Genomic DNA, 23,594 nt, shown 5'->3' on the forward strand with positions numbered 1-23,594 from the left:
AAAGCTGAATGCGAGGAGGAAAAGAGAGTTTTTTTCAAGGACCGATATGCCAGCTGGGTCCCTTACCCGAATGGCCTCAGAACAGGAGTGGTTGAACGACGGATTGGAAGAGATCGTCCCAGAGGAAGAGAGGAAACATGCTTCCACTCCCACAATAACGTTAGACAGTAGCCCTCGCCAAAAGAATGAAAAAGAAAGATTCTCTCAAGTCAGCGATATGAAAGTGGCCATACTGACGTATAAAAGGGGCGGTCGGAAGAGTGGATGCGTTTAATAGGAACTTTACAAGACTGTAGTCAGATGAACCAACAGGAGGTCAAGACTGTGTAGCCATAACATGAAGGACTGGAGGTGGAAAGCTGATCCAGGATGTCTGGGAGGGTTGGCGTGGTCTGAATGATAGGTTGGTTGGCTGATGTGTTACGTATCAACGGTAGGTATAAATGTTTCCACCTTCTGTACCTTACCCGTACAGCAAGAATAGTAATCTTGGTGTAAAGTTTATTCAAGGGGACTTGTGCTATAGATTGTGCCATAGAGTTCCATAGTGAAGAGGCTGACCATAACCACAACCATGGCAGGCCAGCTGTATCTCTAAGACACAATTAATATATATATATATATATATATATATATATATATATATATATATATATATATATATATATATATATATATATATACCATTTTGGGAAAAGAATATCACAGGAATATCGTAAAGAGAAGACAAGTATGTGTACAATGGCAGAACCCCCCAACCAATTGGGTTGCTCCCCTCCTCTCTACCTTTTTCACCCAGCCTGGCTGACTCACCTCCCTCGGCCGCTCTAGGTGTAAACTGGGAGCACCGCCCCCTCCCCAGCATCGACCCCAACCCCTGCACCGCCTCCTCCCCTGCTGTCTCACCATCTGTTACTGTCGGCCTCCTCACCCTCCCCGCCCTCCCTCTGTGTCGTCTCACTAGATTCCCTCCCCTCCTAACCAGCCTCCCTCCCTCCTCCTGACCAGGCGCTTTCCCCTCCCCTCCCTCCTCATGGTGTGAGGGCGGGGCGTCGCTGAAGGCGCGAGAGGCCTGAAACCCGCGGCGGGCATGGGGTGTGGCGGCGCCGCCAGCCGGAGTGACAGAGAGTGCGGCGGATGCCACAGGGGGAGGCTGCTGGCCATGGTGCCACACAGGGAGGGGGGGGAGGCTAGCCAAGGTGCCACAAAGGGGGAAGGGGCTGGCCAGGGTGCCACACTTGGCCACCTGAAAACTTCGCGAACTCATCTCACAGTTTATGATTCCCCTCCCGTCCGGTCATAACAATTTTCTGTGGATGTTCTTGCACTCGCTGGCCTCCCGGTGATGATATGACGCTAAGAATACGTAAATCTCTCGCGGCCAAAATCAAAGCTCTGTCCACGAGAGCAACCATAAAACCCTCTAAAAACCTGTCGAGTTGTCGCCAGGTCTGGTAATCCCGTGACGCAGTACCGCCCCGAGCCTCGGCGCCACAACCTGCTATCTCCGCCAGGGGCGCCGCACGACCACCGCCCTTACCGCAGTCGGACACACCGGCCGTTCTCGCTGGCCCCGGCGGCAGGATGGAGCTCCCTGCAGGAGGCCAGCGACCTGGTGCTAGAGCCACTGAAGAAGTGAACTCTGTGTCGGGTCATTTACTGTGTATCATCCGCCGCTCGTTACGAGGGTATCGGATGCCTGCTGCCAAGCTGGTCAGGGAGGGGTAAGGTATCACCAGTTCAAGGGGAGAGGGGCATCACCAGCCAGGGAGGAGGGGAAATTACAAACCCGGGGAGGAAAGGGACATCAGCAGCCTAGGAAGGAGGGGGCATGACTTGTCCAGGGAGTAAGGGGGCATCAGCAGCTTAGGGAGTAGGTGGGAATCAGCAGGAAAGGAAGGAAGGAGCATCAGCAACCTAGGGAGGAGGGAGGCACCACTGGCGAGGGAGGGCGGGGAATCACCCTCCCAGACCGGAGGATGGGGACGGAGCCACATGGGAGACATCATCACCCCACGGGGGTGGGGGGCGGGTTATAAATCTGAACTAGAGGGAGGTTCAGGCTGGCCGGGGTTCTCGGGAGGTTCAGGCTGGTCGGAATCCCGGAAGGTGCAGGCTGGTCGGGATCCCGGAAGGTGCAGGCTGGTCGGGATCCCGGAAGGTGCAGGCTGGTCGGGGTCCCTGGGAGGTTCAGACTGGACGTGGTCCCCGGGAAGTTCAGGCAGGTTGGGGTCCCCGGAAGGTTCAGGCTGGTCGGGGTCCCCGGGTGGTTCAGGCTGGCCGGGGGTCCCCGGGGATACCAAGGAGGCCGCTAATGAACTGCGTCTAATGAAGGGATTTTGTACTGGATCGACAGCACGATGCTCTTATTATGGCATAATCTTACGCAACACACTATATCAGTCGTTCTCTCTCTCTCTCTCTCTCTCTCTCTCTCTCTCTCTCTCTCTCTCTCTCTCTCTCTCTATATATATATATATATATATATATATATATATATATATATATATTCAAATCTTCATCGCCACTTTCTGCGTTAACAAGGTAGCGCCAAGAACAGACTAAGAAAGGCCACGTCCACTCAAATTCATTCTCTAGCTGTCATGTGTAATGCACCGAAACTACAGCTCCCTATCCACAACCAGGCCCCACAGACCTTTGTTTGTTTTACTCCGAATGGTTTACACACCCTGTTTCAGTCCAATGACAGCATGTAGGAACCTAGTATACCACATGCTTCGAATTCACTCTCTATTCCGTGCACGCCTTTCACCCTCCTGCATGTTTAGGCTCCGATCGCTCAAAATCTTTTTCATTTCATCCAATTGACTTTCCCGTTCTTCTTGTTACCTCCACTTCTGAAACAAATATCCTCTTTGTCAATCTTTCCTCACTCATTTTCCTCATACGTCCAAACTAATTCAGCACACCCTCTTCAGCTCTCTCTCTCAACTACACTATATTACGACATGTCCATCTTACCCTTTTCTTAACTACTGGATCAAACCACCTCACGCCAAATTTTGTCATCAAACATTTCATTTTCAGCACATCCACTCTCCTCTTCACAATCTTATCTTATAGCCTATGCCTCGCATCCATATAATATTGTTGGAATCATTATTCCTTCAAACATTCCTGCATTTGCCCTCCCAGATAACGTTCTCTCTTTCTATACATTCCTCAGCGCTCCCAGAATCTTCGCCCCCTCTCCCACCGTATGACTCACAACCGCTTCGACTTCCACTAATGTGGAAGGTCAGGTAGAATTAGTGCGAATGGTTGGATAGATTAGTGTGGATGATTGACACAGAATTGGTGTGGATGGACTTAAGGATCATGTGGGTCAGATAGTGTGGATCGACAGGTGAAGTTAGTTTGGATGGTCAGGTACAATGGTGTAGATGGTCAGGTAGATTGGTGTAGATGGCCAGGTAGAGTTGTTATGGATAGTCAAGCAGAGTTAGAGTAGATGGTTGACAAACAAACAATCAGTGTGGATGGAGTGGAGTAAGAGTTATGTGGCTGACTGATACGATAAAGTTTGCGTCGATTTACAAAACTGGTGTGGAGTTACGGAGTTAATGAGAGTGTGGTAGTTGGGTGACCCAGCGAGAGAGTTCAGGAGCAATGGAAGAGGTGATGGAGGGTGTCGGATAAGGTGCAGTAAGGAAAGGCGTGAGGGAGTACTGAAGAAGTGTTAGTGTTGAGGAACAAGGTCAGAGTAAGGGTGAGAAAACAGAATGAATTCTAGGTGACGAAATAGATGAGGGAGTAAAGTAAGGTTACTCAGGTTGATGGAATCAAGTAAGGTTACTCAGGATGATGGGGTAAAGTAAGGTTATTCAGGATGATGGAATCAAGTAAGGTTACTCAGGATGATGGGGTAAAGTAAGGTTATTCTGGATGATGGAATCAAGTAATGTTACTCAGGATGATGGAGTAAAGCAAGGTTATTCAGGATGATGGAATCAAGTAAGGTTACTCAGGATGATGAGTAAAGTAAGGTTACTCAGGATGATGGGGTAAAGTAAGGCTACTCAGGATGATGGAATCATGTAAGGTTACGCAGGATGATGGAGTAAAGTAAGGTTACCCAGGAGGATAGAATCAAGTAAGGTTACTTTGGATGATGTAGTAGATTAAGTTTTCGGAGGATAAACTTGACGAAGATTGATGAAGCAGAGTTAGCTTAGGGTGATGAATGTAGTGGAGAGTTATTAGGCCAAAGTATAGTATGTGGAGTTAACCTAGGTTGATAAATTTACAGGGTGGCGATACAGCGGCTGTATCAGATCGACTGTATCATTAATGTGAGGCGAACAAAAGTGGAGGTGGTAATGTTGTCTAGTGTGGCAGGAGAACGAAGTGTGAGAGAGTCACAGTCACGGAGTAGAGTGATGGAGTGATGGATCAGAGTGTTGGAGTGATGGAGAAGAGTGATGGAGTTGGAGGAATGTGCATTACAAGTTACAGGAACCAGTGTGGCGACACAGCGCAGTGTGAGGGGACCAGGAGCCGACAGGGGACATCAATAGGTAGTGTCAGCGTCATGCTTTATTCAAGGCAAAACTCGCTGGCTGGCCATGTTTTATTCAGCGTCCAGTTCCATCAGCGTGGACACAAGCGGTAATGAAGCCGTTTCATGTCCCGCTCACCGCCACCGCCGCCGCGGGAAAATATATCAAAAATACGTAAAAAAGAAAAAGAAAAAATAATAATTCCCGAATAATTCAAAATGTATCAAAAGGTTGGTAGCGTTTTCGCTCTCCGCGGTGGATGGTCAAGAGAACCCGGAAAGGGCCACTTGTACAAAATGCATACAATAAACGTGGCTTCAACCTGGAATCGACACACGAAGTGGATTAATATGTGTGGTGCGCACATATGTCCCAGCACTGGGGTAACACGAAGCGTGACCCTCACGACGCGCACAGACTGGCAAGAAGAAAAAGTTCACGGCAGTACTTTACAGGTCATAGGAAAAAGAAAAAAAAGTATATGAATAGACAGGAATGAAAGTAATCTATGGCCTCTGGGGATTATAGCAGTCTATGTAGCGTGCATCCACGTGAGGTTCTGGTGCCAAGATGCAGGTGATGAGCATATACTCACTAATCTATGTAGGGCACTAGAGACAGTAGGACAGTAGAGGCCTGCTGGGTAGGGCAATAGGGAAGAGACCAGGCTGAAGAGGGCACTAGAGGTCAGACTGGGGTTGAGACTAGAGGCATATAAGGGTCAGCATCCAGGCTGAGGTGGGCACCAGAGACCAGCGTTAGTGAGCCACTAGCGAAGGGAAGGTGCGAGCAGGTGGCTGTGCATGTGATGCCACTCATCTCACAAACACCGATGCGAACTACAGAAATAACTTTTCTTCGAACTTACCCATTCTTCGAACCTACTTATATGCAGTAAGAATGCGACAGTAATGATCTCTGAACAGCCATGGCGGGTAATTGACTGGAAAAAACCACGAAGGAGGCGGCATCGAACTCCAACAGCTCGAACTTTTGATGGGTTACGTCCTGACATGTCCTTCAGTAGATGACAGAGTGTCCTTCCTCGCCTCAGTGGGGAAGGATATCTCTCCTGCAGGTTGAATGGAGCTGGTAGGTGTCGTGAGGCAAGCAGACCTGACCCAGCACATGAGACATTGCTCACTCATCACGGCTCTCCACCCTCCACAACGCCACATACCAGGAACCTCATTATGTAACGCACGTCACATAATCCATACATATTTTTTCTCTGTAATTATGTGTCCAGCTGCAAGACAGGTATGTGAAGGTTGCCGCCTCTTATAACGATGAAATATTTATATAATCCATTAGTGAGATGTGTGGACTGACCACGTCCACGAGGGTAATGCGCCCTACAATGTGGACATGTCGAGTTCCTGCACATAATGGTCTCACCCAAACTGTTCTGGACATTCTCTGAGGCTGATGATGACCACAGCTGGTGCCCAGCACAAGGTATGTTGTTGCCATGTTGTGCAAATCTAGTTATCAATTATAATAATAATAATAATAGTAATGATGATAATAATAATAATAATAATAATAATAATAATAATAATAATGATAATAACAATAACAACAATAATAATAATAATGATAATAATAACTATAGTAAAATAATAATATTAATAATAATAATAATAATAATAATAATAATAATAATAATGATAATAAATATAATAATAATAATAATAATAATAATAATAATAATAATAACAATAACAACAATAATAATAATAATGATAATAATAACTATAGTAAAATAATAATAATGATAATATTAATAATAATAATAATAATAATAATAATAATAATAATAATAATAATAATAATAATGATAATAAATATAATAATAATAATAATAATAATAATACGGTAGTTTCTTCTTTCACGCCTCTTCACCGTTTCTCGTCTCAGCGAGACGGCGCCAGGATTCCAGGCTGCATTGCCTGTTCCTTCTTTTGGAAAGTAACAATACAGGCAGAGAAAATTTCCAGCCCCGGTTCCAGGCCATTCTTGTTGCCTTTTATTGCAGGCAAGGAATACGTGGGTAGTATTCTTTCTCTACTATCCCTGGGAATAATAATAATAATAATGATAATAATGATAATAATAATAATAATAATATTAAGAATAAGATAATAATAATAACAATAATGACTAATAAAGATAAAAGAATAAAGTTTTTCAAATTAATCGCGACCAAAAAGTAAAATAAGGAGACTATACATAAAGTGATAAACAAAGGGGCTGGCAGAAATATGAGTGCGCGCGCGCGCGTGTGTGTGTGTGTGTGTGTGTGTGTGTGTGTGTGTGTGTGTGTGTGTGTGTGTGGAAAACGGCCATCACGAAACTAATTTTTTTCATGAGAGGGGGAGAGGACTGCAAGATGATGGGGAGAAGGGGAGAAGCAGTAGAAGATACGTTCAAGAATGAAAAAAAAGAAAAGAAAGAAATTATAGAAGGGGAAGCACATGGCGCTGAAGGAGATAGACAACAGTGAACAGATATTAGTAAAACTTGGGCGAAAATATAGCTTACTTTAGATAAGACGTCAGACGTTAGACGTCAGAGAGGAGAGGCTTCCACTGCTATGGTGGCTGGCGAGGATAGCGAGAGTCTACGATACACTTGTGTGTGGATGAGACACCCTAGTCCTCACTGGCACGGAGGATGGAAAGTCAGGAGCAGCAGAGACCGATACAGAGTGTGTATCATGGTATAGACTGAGGAAGGACAGGAGTGAAGCGGCCATGTGACGACAGACGTGTTAAGTGAGGCGGAGAAATGAGGAGAGGCGGGGTGATAGAAGGCAGGAATGAGGAGGCGGTGTGGAGCATTAAGTGATAGGACTTTATGGGGGAGCACTTACTAGCGGGGTTAGGTTTGGTGTCAGTATGGGGGGATGACTGTCAGCAGGCCATGTGAGGGTCAGTATCACCAGCTCATGAGAGGGGAACTCCTCGGGTCGTTAGGTGAACTATGGTGCATCTCTCCTGCATCTGGGACAGACGTTATGGGAATATATCGCCAGCGCTCAGTGTCAGGCGTCTCTCGCTATCGCAAACCTCCCATGGCTCTGACCACTAAAGGGGTACCCTATGGTTTACTTGCCCGAGCACTATCTACAAGCGTCTGCGTCAGTGGCAACGTACTATTGACCGTTAACTACTACGCTAACCGCAATTCCTCCTCTTACGGTCACGCCCGTCTACGGTGGCGTCACTTAAGTCTGGTGACTACGCTTCCTTCTACCACAAAACACTCGGAAAACCTCAGCTGAGTGCGAGGGTACACTGTCTATCTCTTCTCCATCTTAACCAGAGGACAAGAGTTTTGGCCACACTATCATTATGGAGCCGGTGCCTTGCGATTGGCTCGGAAGGCATGTTAGTCCTATTGTAATGGAGTGTGTGCAGAAAGCATCAGGCAAGTGACGGCTGATTGGTCCGCAGGTGTGAAAATTCGCGCCGAAGGTGTGTGGGATTGTGTTGGGTCGGCCCAGCGCGGCCACCTGATTGGCTGGTGCGGCAGATGCTGTGCGGGAGGTGTGAGATTTCACGCCATAGGTGTGAGGGACATGTGACGTCACGGCTAACTCGCGCCATGATAGGCTAAGACGAGCGTGGGTCGAGGCGGGAGGTGTGAGATTTCGCGCCATTTGTTAGTAATGTTTACGCCTCAGCGAATCAGCGAGTGGTAGAAGACCAAAGGGAAGATAATTCTTACTCGAACTCTCGATTGGTCAAGACGCCCACCCCTTCCTTTACACTGCCCATAGTTTCTTGCACCATCACACTCAATATTTTTTTGCACGACAACGCATCGAAATGTCACGAACCAACATAAAAGAGTTCGCATCCTGCGTGAAGTGGGAGCACACTGCCGAAGACTCGGCTGGCGGAGACCAAAACGGGACGCAGAAAGTTAACACAATGAAAGTTGAAACATTGTTTAAAGTAAGCCATCGAATACACGGCCGCTAAGGGTTAGTGGGATGTGGGGGATGGGCGGAACGTGGGCCACAATGTGTCCAAGTCGGTCGCATACAGACGTCCCCGCTCGCCCTCCGCAGGGGCCGGGGAGTGATGGCCCGTTCCTGCCGTGGCTGAGGAGGGCGTCACGGTGGCCCAGCATCAATAGGATGCTCAGGCCCCAGATGAAAGAGAAATCCCGGTGGGTAATGAGGATGACTTAGGTGGTGATGATGGGTGGCGTGAAGACTACAGTGGCTCCGACTGATCTGAAGAGAAGAGCGACCTAAGAAATCTACCTCGCTATCAGAACCTCCTGTGAGTTCTGCGAGCTAAATTCCCAAGGGAGAGGAAAATGGCCGACGTTGAAGGTCTTTGAGGGAATGGTAAACCATATGATCATTACAGGTATTGTGATACTACAATAGTGTTACCATGATAGTATTCAAGGACGAGGCATCAACAGTGATCAATAGGAAGCGGGATTTTTTTCCCCTTCCACCAACAGCGTTCTGGAGGCTCACCCAAAATTTTGGCCCTTTACATCAAGGAGTGTGTGTGGTGACGCTGCAGACAAAAGATATGCAGTTTTGCAGTTGATTTCACATCTTGACTTTCTTTTTTATAAAACGTCGGAGGTCCAAAGTCGTCTCGACTTCCCCTGAGGCGTCCTCGGCCCTCATTCTCATCCTTCCGACCCACAAGGAGATTGTGAAGAAATGAAAAAAAAAATCTAAACAACAAACGTGTAATAATCGAGCCCACCAGTGTTATGAAAACTGGTTTACTTAGTAGTAAAGTTAAGTCGGGCTTCACTACTACACCATCCACGACTCTGGTCTTTCTGGACATGGTCAGTATTGTCTCTCGAGTCGTATTTCAGCAGAACATCACCCACGACTTTGTTCATTCTGAGCACGATGAGCATCGTCCTTCGAGGACATGTGAAATACATAAGCGATTACAGCCTGTTACCATAGTGCGTTCGTAAGCGGTGGGCGTCCACGTGCTCTCTTGACTGTGCTGTGGTGTTCAAACTTTTACGAGGGAAAATGGGAGAAAACGGAGGGAATGAAAAAGGGGCCCCATGAATAACATTTCACGAAATTAATCCTATATAACATGACACGTTTAAAGTTGATTCATTTTGGAATCTGTGACGGTAAGGCGTGGAAAAAAAAAACACCTAAAAAACTGAAAATCGTAAGAATTGTAATATCCTTAAAAACTGTAAAGAAAACGGATGGCCGTTATAGACGTTACAGCACCTGACTCAAGTTTTAAAAAACTGGTGCAGGAGACGCAGGACCAGACTCACTCAAGACCAGCTGAAGGAACCTTCATGTTCAGTTTCGGGTTACAGTACTCCAGTGATGCTGTGAGGGTCCGCTTGACAGTTTGGCAGACATTATGATTTACCGTCAGCGGACGACGACAGACAGACGACGAAAACGTACAAATGGGTGACGACGGTGGACGGACGTTGACGACGAGGAAGGAGGAGAGGACATCGACGATGGCGGTAGGAGAGCCGACGACACATTAGACGAGCATTGACATGAAGAAGCTAAGTCACTGACTCAACACCACACGACCTGATAATCAACCAAGATGACCTGGACTCAAGACTTTCTTTATACGAAATTACACACACACACACACACACACAAACACACATACACACACACACACACACACACACACACACACACACACCTCGAACATAACAGCTCTTATAACTAAAGCACAAAAAGGTATTTCACCTATAAAAATTCTACATTAACAAAATCATAAAAAAAGGTTTTGATGTTGCATCATCTTACAGAATATTTGTGAGTATGGAGCGACTTTTGGAAGATATTCTGCGAGCAATATTTTGTATCAAATGTCGCCAGACACTCACGAACTGCTTCTGTTAACAGTATCATCAACATAAACTACTGACACCACTGATTACAAACGGTAACAGGAGAATCATTGAAGCGTTAATCATCAAAAACAGGTTACCATCTAAACGCAAGGACCGAGGTTATTATTTCAATACACCTACGGTCTACATATACAATGATATACATTCATTACATGTCTATTCATATATACTTTCATGCGTTGCTGGTATTACATCTTATGTATTAAACGCGTGAGGTTTGTTCCAGGAGTGTACGGACCTTAAATAGTTAGCTAGAGGTATACAAACACACAAGATCACACACTCAACTTGAGACAAGTGAACACATTCATCTTCTCTTCGGTGGACTTACAGTAAGGGAAAGCCTCCATTACCATAATTCTCTCCTCACCCACTTCCATTAACTGCTTTCATCCGGATTCCGTAAAGGCTTGCGACTGTCACCTTCGTTATCATGTTCTCGTCCACCATCATCGTTCATTATCTTTACGCATCATCTTCATCAAGTTGCTCTGCTTAATCCTTCCTTCGCCGAGAATCATCAGCAATACGCCTTTTTCGCACTTCATCATCTTATCCATCTCCTATTTACCTTTCTCTGTGGCTCTCACTTGATCTATCCCTCTCATGTGTGGGTCCTGCCTATCCCGTAGGATTCCCCACCCACCCCTCTCCGGGGGGGGGGGGGGAGGAGATCGTCGGATGGGGAGTTCCGAGGGAGTGGGAGGGAAGGGGAGAAGACAGGGGAAAGGTCGTCCTTGTAGGAGGGGAAAGGAGAGGGAGATGGGGTAGTTGGAGGGGAGGAAGGGGAGGGAGGACGTGGACAGGATCGATACCCAGGAGGTGGCAGGGTCGCGGATGGGCGTGGCTAGATGAAGGGATGACGCCGAGCTACGCTGTTGGTGTCGCGGGGTGGCGGGGGGGTAGGGGACTATCTGGGACAGCGACGGGGATACGGGGTGACAACACACGCACACACACGTTTGTTTGTTCAATTGTTTATGCTCGTCTTCGTTCAGCCCCATATACATCCCTTGCATCATTTTCTATAACTTATCCATCTTAATTCCATAAACCATATTAGCTGCTCTTCAAGTGATAATTTACTTCTGATGAATTTATCGTAAAGTTTTGGATTTTCTCCTGTCGTATCCACATTATTCTTCCTCTTTTATTTGACCGCTCCTTCTTATCCTCTTACACTCGTTCCTTGTGTACCCTACAGATGCTGTCTGGCTGTAGTGTCGCCTATATCTTCGTCACAACACATCTGGAAACCCCTTTTTACTTCTGGACATTTTTCAATGAACCATTCCTCCATCTTTCTTAATCTTCCCTCCATACTTGAGGCTAGAAGTACCCATGTTCCCGCTCCTTCGTAGTATATTTCATTGAAACTTTCACCCACAAAACCCGCCTCCCTGGATCCTGAACCCTGTTTTCCAACTTATGTTACAATAGATGTTGTTGAGCTTTGTGTAGCTTCCATGATAACATCTCCTCTTTAAACCTTGTTTCGTCTCTGCTTTTTTCTAATCATTCTCATTTACCACATAATCATCAGGTGTTACGAGATCACTTTTACAAGTCGGTGTATCGCATATGATATCCATGTTAGTCTGTGTGAAGATAAGATCGACGTAGTTTTGATGTCGTATCAGTCCCTCCTATCCTGGTTTGTTCATTCTCATGTTGGCGTAGGACATTTTCCTGCATACACTCTTACAGACTTGTGTCTCCATGACTCTCTTTCACCACGAGAATCCGAAAATCCCTTAAGTCTTTCCCTTTATAATTGAAATCCCCCAGTATCAGTACTTTATCATCTCTGGAAAGTGCACGGTTTGCTGCCTCATCATGATTATTCCATTATTGTTATTTTACACGTGTTTTAGGTTAAAATCCTTTGAAATATAAACATCAACACCATTATGCATTTCTTTCCTACAGTTATTCTTTCCAATAGTGTATTGTATGAATGATCCATCTTCCACTATCTCTTGAAGCTTAAGGTTACCTCATATCTGAGGGAACCAGCCCACCATCCTCGGCGTCATCAAGCTGGCTTGAAACCTTAAAGGTTGTAATCAGGTCTCTTCCACGATTGACCATTTCAATGCCTTCATCCTTTCACTGTAACTCATTTCTCTGAATTCCCGTGATATCTTTCTTGTCCTTTAGTAGTTCCTAGTGACTCTTAAAGCGGATGATTAAAGTTATGAAGCATACTCTAGTTCTGACCTAATGTAAGGCATACAGAGTTTTCTGAACATTTATTTATCCATGATCTGGAATGCAGTTCTGAAATTTGCCAGCAGAAAGTTTGTCTTCTGAACTGTTTAATTCAGTTGGGACTCAGGTCTCTCACATACAGATTTCTACAGCTTATCACCTGCAAGATAATATTTATATATAGGACTCCCTTCACTGTGTCTCATTCTTATTACTTCACATTATTCGGGCTAAATTTCATTAATCATGGATCACACCAACTTTGGAGTTTATCTAGGTCCTCCACGTTTTTTTATTCCTCTCATGAATCCTCAAACATGCTGGAGTACAGTCTTTCTGGCAAGTCTTAACATAAATCAAGAAGAGCAGCGGTCCCTGAAACAAGCCCTGTGGCACTCCAATGACGACCTGAACTCATTTTGAGAAGCTACTCTGACATTTATTTTTCGCTCCCTTCTACTTAGATTGTATTTCATCTTTCGAAGGAGCCTACACCTTAGTCCTGCTTGGAAATGGAGCTTCTTAATCAACCTCCCATGTGGTATAGTGGTGTATGTTTCCTGACAGTCCAGATCCAGACAATGCACTCAGCCTTCTCTTTTGTGTCGTAAAAGTCTACTATGTTGATTACACAATGACCTTTCTCTGAAACAGTGTTTTCTCACACTTAAGCAGTTTCTCATCCGCAGGAAGTCATTCATTTGCTTTCTGATTACCTTTTCCAGTACCTTACAAAACACACTCGTCAGGACTGTGGTTCAGCGCCTCTTACCGGTCTCTTTTCTTATAGCTAATCTGACATTCGCCATCTTCCACTTCTTTGGCACTTTACCTTTCAACAACGACATCTTGAAACACAGTTCATGCTGTCTATCAAGTGCACCGACTTATATCATCAGTGAACATGGACACGTTTGATCAGGTCATGAGCTATATATGGGTCAAAACCCTTTATTTTCCGTTAACGTCTTCTCTAGATATTTCACTGCTTCCCAATGCCTCCCTCCATTCAACCTTACTTGTGATGGGGCTACAGCGTCTTCCACCGTGAAAAGCGCTTTTGAACTTATAATTCAGTTCTTTGCACATCCGTATATCATCCGCCTCAAAACATTTCTCCAAATTTCTAAGAGTGATTGTCTTCTGTCTTGTCCACAACATTTCTTTTTTCCCCTCGTTTTTGAACCTTAGTATAGATCTCCTTAGTTCTCTTACACAATTCAGTTGCTGGCCCTTCGCCCGTCACCACAACCCGTCCATATTCATACCTGCACCGTCCCCAAACTTTGCCCGTCACCACACCTCCTCCATCTCCACACCTCTCCCGTCCCTAAACTCCACCCATCTCCAACCCTGGACTGATCTCCACGCCTTGTCCGCCCCTACACCTGGCTTAGCCCCACACCTTGCCCGTCTCCACATCTGGCCTCTCCATACACCTGGTCCGTCCTCCCACTTCGGTCGTTCCCAAAGCCTGACCTGTCTCCATTTTTCGTGCGTCCCCACACCTGCCATATCCCCACACTAGCTTTTCCCACACCTGACCTGTCTCGACAGCTGGTCTGCCCCACCTCTGACCCGTCCCTACACCTAGACCGTCATATCTGGCCCGTTCCCACACTAGGGCCCTCCCGACATCTGGTCTCTCACCACACCTCGTCCATCCTCACCCATCTCCAAACCTGGTCCAAATCCACACCTTATCATCCCACGCACTTCCCTCGTCCCCCACACCTGGCCCGCCCACGGATCTGGCACGCCCGCACAACCTAGTCAGACCCACACACCTGGCTGGCTGACACAGGTGGGTCCACTAGACCTAACAATGAGCTAACCTCTGGAGTTCCTGTTCTTGAAAATTCATTTGCAAGATCAACACCGCTAAAGCAGGTTTTTTCATCATAAAAGAAAACCTTACTAGATGTAATTATTTTTTAATGTAATTAGCGATGCCAGGAATAAAAGGGGTCAGGTAGGTGGTACACGAAGTGGCGGGGGGAGGGGGGGGAGGCGAGGAGCGGAGAGGGAGGGAGAAGGAGAGGGAGGGAGAGAGAGAATACATACGAGTACTTAGGACAAGATTTTGCCGAAAGGCAGGACTAGCGCGTAACGTTCACCACAGGAAAATCTAGGGGTGCGAAGAACGAGTCATTTGATTGCTGTTTAGTGTTATGTGCGAGACTGAAAGCTAGCTACCCAAATGGCTGTCTGTTCTCTCTGCCTCACCCACGCATGGGCTGCTGGCTGTCACTCCGCAGACATACATGCAGTCTCCTCACACACAACGCACGCCAACACGCAACTAAGATCTCCTTGCGGTGATTGCTGCGCGCTAGCCCTGCCTTCTGGCAAAATCTGATCGTAAGTAATCGTAAGTACGTATGTGCTCTCTCTCTCTCTCTCTCTCTCTCTCTGAGAGAGAGAGAGAGAGAGAGAGAGAGAGAGAGAGAGAGAGAGAGAGAGAGAGAGAGAGAGAGAGAGAGAGACCTAGTTGAAGAGTGAGGAGTAGTAATGGGGTGGGGATAAGCAGAGGGAACATGGTAGAGAGAAGGGGTGCTGAGCGGTCAGCAGGGGAGGCACAGGCTCCGTGGGGTGAGGTGTGGTCAGCAGGGGAGGAATGGGTTCCGTGGGGGGGAGAAGTGGTCAGCAAGGGAGGCAGGAGCCCCGTGGAAGACGAGAGGGGAGGATGAGGAGCGGTCAGTGGATGAGAGTAGCGCTTAGCGTCACTACGCCTTCCGAAAGATGGGTCTTGTGTGTTTGTCCTGCTCACCACTCCCTCCCCCGCCGGAGGAGAAGCTGAGGTGGTCATCTTGTTCATCGCGCCCCTTGAAGAATGAGGCGAGTGTTCATCTTACTTACTACTGCCCTTGGGGGACGAAGCAGTGTTTATCTTGCTCACCACGCCCCCCGGGGTATGGCCCGAGGTGTTCATCTTACTCACCACTCCCCGTAGGGAACGGCCGCAGTGTTCATCCTGCTCACCACTTCCCCCAGGGAAGGACCCGAGGTGTTCATCTTGCTCTTCTTAACCAGAGGCCGTCCTCGATGCCTCCACCTTTCTCCTTTCTTTCTTTTCTTACTTTTCTTCCTTCCCTCCACCTCCTTGGCTCCTCTCTTCTCTAGCCTCGCTGTCTTTTCCTCAGGTAAGATGCAAAGTAGAAGATTGTGGTGGAAGGGATGAGGGGAAACTGGGAGAGAACCAGTGGGTTGTGAGGGGTCGTTTATGTCACCAGTCGCAACGCTACAATTCTCCAGCGTTTGATTATGAAATTACACTCCCATGCGGTTAACTGGGCTGCTGATGCAAGTGACAAGGACCTTGTGTGATATCAAGTGACCTAAGATTACCAATCAGGTCAAAGGCCAGCAGGGAGACGAGAGTTTCGACCTTCACGATAGAGGTCCGGCGCATCTGGTTTTCTACCAGAGAACAATCCTTTACTATTCTCTAGGAGACCGCTCAAATAGCCTTTACAGCCATGACCATACAATTAACATTAACGGCGTCTTCCCTTACGTAAAGGGCAGCAGAGCAGTTGGGCAGTCAGAGAGCACACTGACTCTTAGACGCCGAGATGCACCCACTGCCCAGAAACATCCACCATGCGACTCCAGGCTTATCGTTCTCCTGGAGGGATTCTGTGGAGACTTATCCCAAATAATTTGACTCCTTTCCTTTTCGGCAGGACTCAAGTGGGGTGGTCACCACCTGTCTCGTGAAGTAGTTTAAATAACAGGACTGACGATCACGTCCTCTTGTAGCACAAACAGGCAAGAGTCCACTATCTCGAGACCTTGGCAATGCCTCCTCCCTTCTGCACAAGCATCCACACAACTCACGCCTTCCTCACTTCCTGCACCTACACCAGTGTCACGGGCACCCTGCCAACCTCATCTCACCTTACCTCACCTTCTTACCATAATCCTGCATCACTTGCATCAGCTCATCACTTATGTCCTTCCCAGTAAAGCACAGTGTTGTAACTCGCGTTTCTGTACCCCTCTTTAACCTTTTACAATTACAAAAGAGGTTACTATCATATATGACCACATGCCAAACTGTTGACATCCAGTGACTGAGAGAGAAACACTTGAACGTGTTCACACGCTGCTAACTGTAAACCTAACAGCCAACCCATACTCGCTCCTGCTGTCATAATCCTAACCCTCTCCCCGGCCAGTGATACCCCACACCCTCCTCTATACTCTCATGTCTCTTTGACAGGTCCAAGCAGCTTTGTCTAACGAACTTTTTAATCTAACCTGCTGCACTCTGTTACCACCACTTTCGACCTGACCTGTCCTACAGCCGCTCCCATAACTGCCGGTAAACTGCATCAGCGCATGTTGGAGTAAGGAATCAGTCTCGCACGTAGTAGATACCTGGGTCGCCGTCGCAATTGACTACAACCTCATGTGGTCTCATCCAACACAGTTCATACAAGCAGGTAGACAGTTCTAACCTTCAGTGGAGGAGGTCCAACGCATCTGGTTTTCTACCAATGTACAATCCTAAATAATCCTTCAGGGGCCCACCGTAATGGATGTGGCGGCCATGCCTACACAATCAACATATGAAAGTGCCCTATACCTGTCAGGGAAGAAGGGGGATTTAGAGAATATCAAATCATCAAATAGACTGTGCATAATTCACAGAATACAAAGTGATTCTGATGTGAACATTCACCCTGTGACGCCTGGTTTATCATCATCCTGCAGGGATTCCGTGGTGTCTCTTCCCAAGTACTCTGGCTCCTGCCTTCTCTGCAGGACTCACGTGGAGCATCACCACCGCCTATCTCAAGATGCAACTTAAACTTCGGGACACACGGACACTCTCTGCAGCAGCAAAAAGAACAAACTAGAACCTAGCAGTGACTCAGGACCTCGGCAACGCCTTTTTTCTTCAGTAGAAGCTCCACGAGACCCGGCACCCACGCAAACCAAAGGGAACGCCTGCCTCCCCTTTTGCACCTACACCAGCGCACTGGGAATCCTGCCAACTTCATCTCGCGTTACCTGACCCGACATCACCTAATCATGATCCTACATCACTTGTAGTCAGCTCTTCACCTCTGTTCTTATCCAGTAAAACACTATTATTACTCGTGTTTCTGTTCCACTCCCTTAAGTCCTTTCATTCGCAAAAGAAGTTATACATAAAAGAACACTGGCCAAATGTTTGATAGGGAATAGAGAGAGGAAGCGGGTGGGAGGGGCGTTAGCGAGAATGTTAGTACTTGGAAGATGGGGAAAGGTTAAATGTTGGGTGTGGAGAGTGGACCTGAGGACAGGTCAGGAGTGAAGACGGTGGAGACAAGTCAAGAGTGATCATGGTGAGGACAGATTAGAAGTAGGATGGTGAAGACAGGTCAAGAGTGGTCATAGTGGGAAAAGGTCACGAGTAATGTTGACGACAGGTCAAGAATGATCATAGTGAGGATAGATTAAGAGTGGTCGTAATGTGGACGGATGTGGACAGTGGGGACAACGGTCATGATGAGGACAGGTGAAGAGTGGTCACAGTGGGGGACAGGTCAAAACTGGGATGGAAGGGACAGGTAAAGAAAGTAACAGCGGATGATAATTGTGGACAGACATGCCACTAGTGAGGTCTACAAGGAACAGAGTATCAGCTTAGGGCGCTAGGAGGTGAGGAGGATAATGGGGGACACGTCAGGTAGTAAGTCTTTGCTTAATAGATTTACTTACCACCTTAAAGCCTAATGACGTAGGCAAAACATTACAGACACTAGACAAACTTGAGTGTACAGAGTTACACAAATATAGACGACTACGAAGCAAGTCATACAAGTGGGCTGAGGGTCCCATGTGTACAGCACAGCACAAACACAGTATAGGATGGATCAGTATCCACATGTATGGACAATAGTGTCAAGAGGTGAAGGTGCCGGTCATACGTGTAGGGAGGTGTGTAGGGTAAGCTGCGTGGTGAGGGGAGAGGTTAGGAAGGGGCTGAGAACGACAGGTTGGGACGCCGAGTTGAAGGTTAGTGTGAAGTCTGACTGGTGGAGGGAGTAGTGGAAGGGACCGGTCGCAAATGGAATGGTGGAGGGAACTGTCGGGCGAGGGGTGGGGAACAAATCGAAAGTAATTTGGTTGGCGGGGAGTAGGTGAAGACGATGGCGTGACTAGGCTTGTGAGTTGACAGACTGAGAATGTGGTGGTGAGGAGACAGGTCGACTGGGGCGGTAAGGGGACAGGTCGAGACTGAGGTGTTGAGGAGACAGGTCGAGACTGGGGCGGTAAGGGGACAGGTCGAGACTGGGGTGGAGGAAAATGGGTCAGTAAGGAGACAGTTCGAGACTGGGGTGGTGAGGAGACAGGTCGACACTGGGGTGGAGGAGACAGGTCGAAACTGGGGTGGTTAGGAGGCAGGTCGAAACTGTAGCGGTAAGGAGGCAGTTCAAGACTAGGGTGATGAGGAAACAGTTCGAGACTGGAGCAGAAATGGGAGAGGTTGAGGCTGGGGTGGTGAAGAAGTACATGACAAGACTGTAGTGATGGAGAAACAGACTGTAATGAAGGAAGCCGAATTATTATAGAGACAGTTATGGACGGGGTAGCGCGGGGGACAGGAAAAGAAGAATCAAATTAGGACGGGGCTTATGACAAGGGTAGGGAATGGATTAGGACTGAGTTCATGCGAGGACATGCTAGGGGGGTCACACAGGAGGTGAGGGACAGGTGAAGACTCAGGACGTGAACGGTCGGGGAGTGAGGAGTTGTCAGAGGACAGGTGGAGACTGGTACCGTGTGGAGGACAGGTGGGGCCTGGCGTGGTGAGGGAAATGTGGAGACGGGTGTAGTGAGGAGACAGGTGGCGACTGTTGGGGTAAAGGGAGAAGTGAAGAATGAGACCAAGGAGAAGACAGGACCTAGACGAAGGGTGACAAGTGGCAAATCGAGACAGGGAAGAGACGGAAGATTGGGAGGCAAGAGACGGTACAGACGGAAAGGCTGACAAGAAGTCAGACGTGAGAGATTATATTGTGTGTTACAACAAGGGATGTTGGAGGGAGGGAGGTAGAGAGGGAGAGCAGGGGAACAAGGGAGGGAGGGATTGAGTACGTGTGTGTGGGGGGGGGGGGGGGGGGGCAGGTGAGGAGCAATCGACAGGAGATGGAGATTATAACGAGGGATCATTACTGAATTCCAGGGTAGATTCACTTTATCCCCTCGTATTCTCCCGGCTTAATGTATGGAAAGATCTTTGCGCCACAGCCAACTCTACAACACCCGGCCAGGGTGGGCCTCCCTACTCTCTAATACTCCACGTCCTTCCAACCCTAAACATGACAGCAAGTACTGCCTAAGCTTTTCTAAGGCGAAGGGAGTGAGAGAGAGAGAGAGAGAGAGAGAGAGAGAGAGAGAGAGAGAGAGAGAGAGAGAGAGAGAGAGAGAGAGAGAGAGAGAGAGAGAGAGAGAGAGAGAGAAAAAAAAAGGAGAGTTCTGAGAGAAGCTATTAAAGGAAAAAAATATCTCCAATTAAAGCTGGGAGCTCACTGGGAGGTTAGCCCTGCCCACCCACCTCCAACAGTAGAGGTCGGGGTCTCCCAGTCCGTCAGCTGTTTACACCATAGGACCATAAGCACAACGGTGCATCTCCTGTCACGATATACATTGATGCATTCATGTATATATATACAGAGGAGAGAGAAAGATAGAGACGGACAGACAGCCAGACAGACAGAGGGAGAGATAGAGAATTTTTTTCATTCTAATTATGGAGTTGTCCTTTTTAAACTGCACATTTTCTGAACATTTCGACGCCCTGAGATGGAATATTTAAAAAGCTCTGAAATAATATGTCTTTCCTCAACGCGGGTCAGCCGCTGAAGCCACTTGCATATAATGAATTCCCCTCATCAAGCATTTCCAAATGACGGCCACGCATGTGTTTGGTGGCTGTGCACTCGTCTGATCATCACGGTGCTCCGTCTCTCCCCCCACCCCCCCCTACTTCCTCTTTCACCTCACTCCTTCTCTGTCTTTTCAATCTTTTCATCTCGTCTTTATTACGCACATTTCTTCATATCATTAACATAGATTTAGCTGCCTCATTCCATCCCCTCTTCCCTTCCAAGTAGTCCCGAGTGTTCATGCCACCTGAGACCTCCCCGTTACTTCATTATCTCGCTTTTTAATTATACATACTCAGTGTGCCTCCTCACTTGTGCCTGGCCCTCCACTGGCTGATCAAACAGACCCTTCATGAGTCCACCTCAAACGCTTGCTCTTTCCTGCGCCGCCGCCGCCGCCTCCTCCTCCTCCTCCTCCTCCTCCTCCTCGTCTTCCTCCTCCTCTCCTCCTCCTCCGGCCCCACACTCGCCCCGGGCGTCCAAATGTTTAAGTAGTGTGTTAAATATTGTTGTTGGTGGCGGTGGTGGTGGTGCTGCCCCCGCTGTTGGTGATGCTGTTGTTGGTGCTACAGTTGTTACTGTTGGTGCTGGTGTTGGTCTACTGTTGGTGTTACTGTTGGTGCTGCTGTCGGTGCTGCTGTCGGTGCTACTGTTGGTGTTACTGTTGGTGCTGCTGTCGGTGCTACTGTTGGTGCTACTGTTGGTGCTACTGTTGGTGCTGCTGTCGTGCTGCTGTTGGTGCTGCTGTCGTGCTGCTGTTGGTGCTGCTGCCGTGCTGCTGTTGGTGCTGCTGTCGGTGCTGGTGTTGGTGCTACTGTTGGTGTTGTTGCTCCTACTACTGCTGCTGTGCAGGCTTATGACAGTGAGGGGCCCTTGAACACAGTAAGACCCTTGGGTATGATAGTTTGGCCTTTGACCTGACCCTTAAGGGTCTCGTCAAAGGACACGTCATCTTACCAAAGGGTCTTGCAGTCGTACTCAAGGGTCGTACCGTCGTGATCAAGAGGTTAAGGGGCACAGGAAGCAGTTGTCTTAATTCTGGGAAGTGCAACAAGGACGAGCAGAAACAACAGTCATGGGACGTCTCCTGAGGTCCTGAAGGACCAGCCAAGGGACCTCCCTCCCCAGGCCTCTCCTAGCCCCTTTGATGAGTGCTCCTCCACACCCCAGCCCTCTCGTCCCACACACACACACACACACACACACACACACACACCACCTGTGGTAGTAAGCAACGGAGGAGCAGTATACTTCCTTAATCTACTTTATCAGTTTGTTTCAGGATTGGATTTTGCGATCGAGCCTCAGATTTGGGGCTACTTATACTTTTATCCAAGTACAGTTTCGGATGTGGTTGATATAAGTGAGCTTCGTTACTCTCGGATGACTAGTTACTTGTTGCTGGGTACGTGACAAATACGTTACTTCCTTGGTGTGTGTGTATGTGTGTGTGTGTGTGTGTGTGGGGGGGGGGGGGTGGTAGTAACGAAGTAAAATCGCATCTCTCCAAAACTGTATCAAAGTATAAGTAGTCGAAATTCAAAGTACGTGAGCAAAAGTGGAGGACAAAACAAACTACATGAGTAGAAGTGTTGCTACTTCGTTCATCTCCAGCACTGGTTACTGAACCCCACGCCCGCTGAACCCTCGTCAAGTAGCACACGCCCACAGTGCCCACGCCAGGTAGGCATCACGCCTACAAACCCACGCCAGGTGGGTATCACGTCCACTAACCCACGTCAGGTGGGTATCGCGCCCACAAACCCACGTCAGGTGTGTATCAAGCCGACAAACCCACGCCAGGTGGGTATCGCGCCCACAAACCCACGCCAGGTCGGGCATCACGCCCACAAACCCACGCCAGGTGGCTATCACGCCCATAAACCCACGCCAGGTGGATTATCACGCCCACAAACCCACGCAAGGTGGGCATCACGCCCACAAACCCACGCCAGGTGGGTTATCACGCCAACAAACCCACGCCAGGTGGGTATCACGCCCATAGCATAATTCAGAAAGTGATCTATAAGGTCGTAATGGCACGTAATGACGTGTGTCGTAATGTCTGCGACATCATTCTAACGATGTCACCACCGACATTGCTGGAGGCTATGATGTCATCATGACACACACCATTACCTGTACAGGGATACTGAGGATATAGTAATGATACAGTCAAGGTACAATAATGATAGGGAGGGACCGGTGGTATTACAGTATAGGTACAGTAATGGTAGGGAGTGTTCCATGATGTTACATCACAGCTACAGTAATGCCCCCCCCCCCTGATGATGTACCGAATAAATTGAAAACGTTGATAAATGATATGATGACATTATATGATGATAAATCTGATACGGCAGTGATAACAGGAGACTTAAAGCACATAAATATGGTACGATAGCCTGAGGCACAGTGGTGAGTGAACCGCAAGGGGTGATGGTACAAGGGAGAGGTGGCTGTGTGAGTTGGGTTTGGAGTGAGTTAATGTAGGTAGACTTGCGGTGGTGATGTGCTGGGTGATGAGGTCAGACGGCTGGTGCTTAGAGTTATTGCAATATGAGGAAAACATGGTGATAGGACACCTGATGGACCACGGAGAGGTGAGCGGTTTTCAAGCCCTATAATGGTGGTAGGAACAGGATAGTGAAGCAGAGGGCACCTCCCCACCCACCTCTCCCTCCGGCTCAATTGCCGGTAGGAAAACGATTAGAGAAAAAAACGAAAAAAAAATGTAGTGAGGGCGGACCATACTGTCATAGGAATTTTATAGGGAAGAGTGAGCCGGCAAAAAGTTTCCTACCTGTATAACAACGGCTGCTCGGGGGCTGGGACCTGAAAAAGAAAGACAGGGGTTAAATTATACCAATCTGAGGTCAACTAAATCATTTTGTGATAACAAATACCAATAAAACATTTGTCTAACCTTGACTTTTTTTCTATTTCAACTCTAGAAACCCTAAAACCCCTTGTATGGGGCTCTCCTGCACCTTCAAGGATGCTCTGCATCAAGTAGCAGGGAAATGGTTTGAACGGAGAGATGATGAGAGATGGGGCAGGCGACGATGCGGTG

General features: G+C 47.7%; 1 long non-coding RNA gene across 1 annotated transcript in view; it reads right to left on the bottom strand.

The window, feature by feature from the left end:
- Positions 1-23,360, bottom strand: part of LOC139761369 (uncharacterized) — a 283,732-nt gene extending 260,372 nt beyond the window's left edge. Inside the window, exon 1 of the long non-coding RNA XR_011715505.1 lies at positions 23,325-23,360. This is a non-coding gene — a long non-coding RNA (uncharacterized lncRNA). The remainder of the gene's footprint in view (positions 1-23,324) is intronic.
- Between the last annotated feature and the right edge of the window lie 234 nt (positions 23,361-23,594).

The sequence above is a fragment of the Panulirus ornatus genome, chromosome 3, assembly GCF_036320965.1.
Source record: "Panulirus ornatus isolate Po-2019 chromosome 3, ASM3632096v1, whole genome shotgun sequence".
Lineage (NCBI taxonomy): Eukaryota > Metazoa > Arthropoda > Malacostraca > Decapoda > Palinuridae > Panulirus > Panulirus ornatus.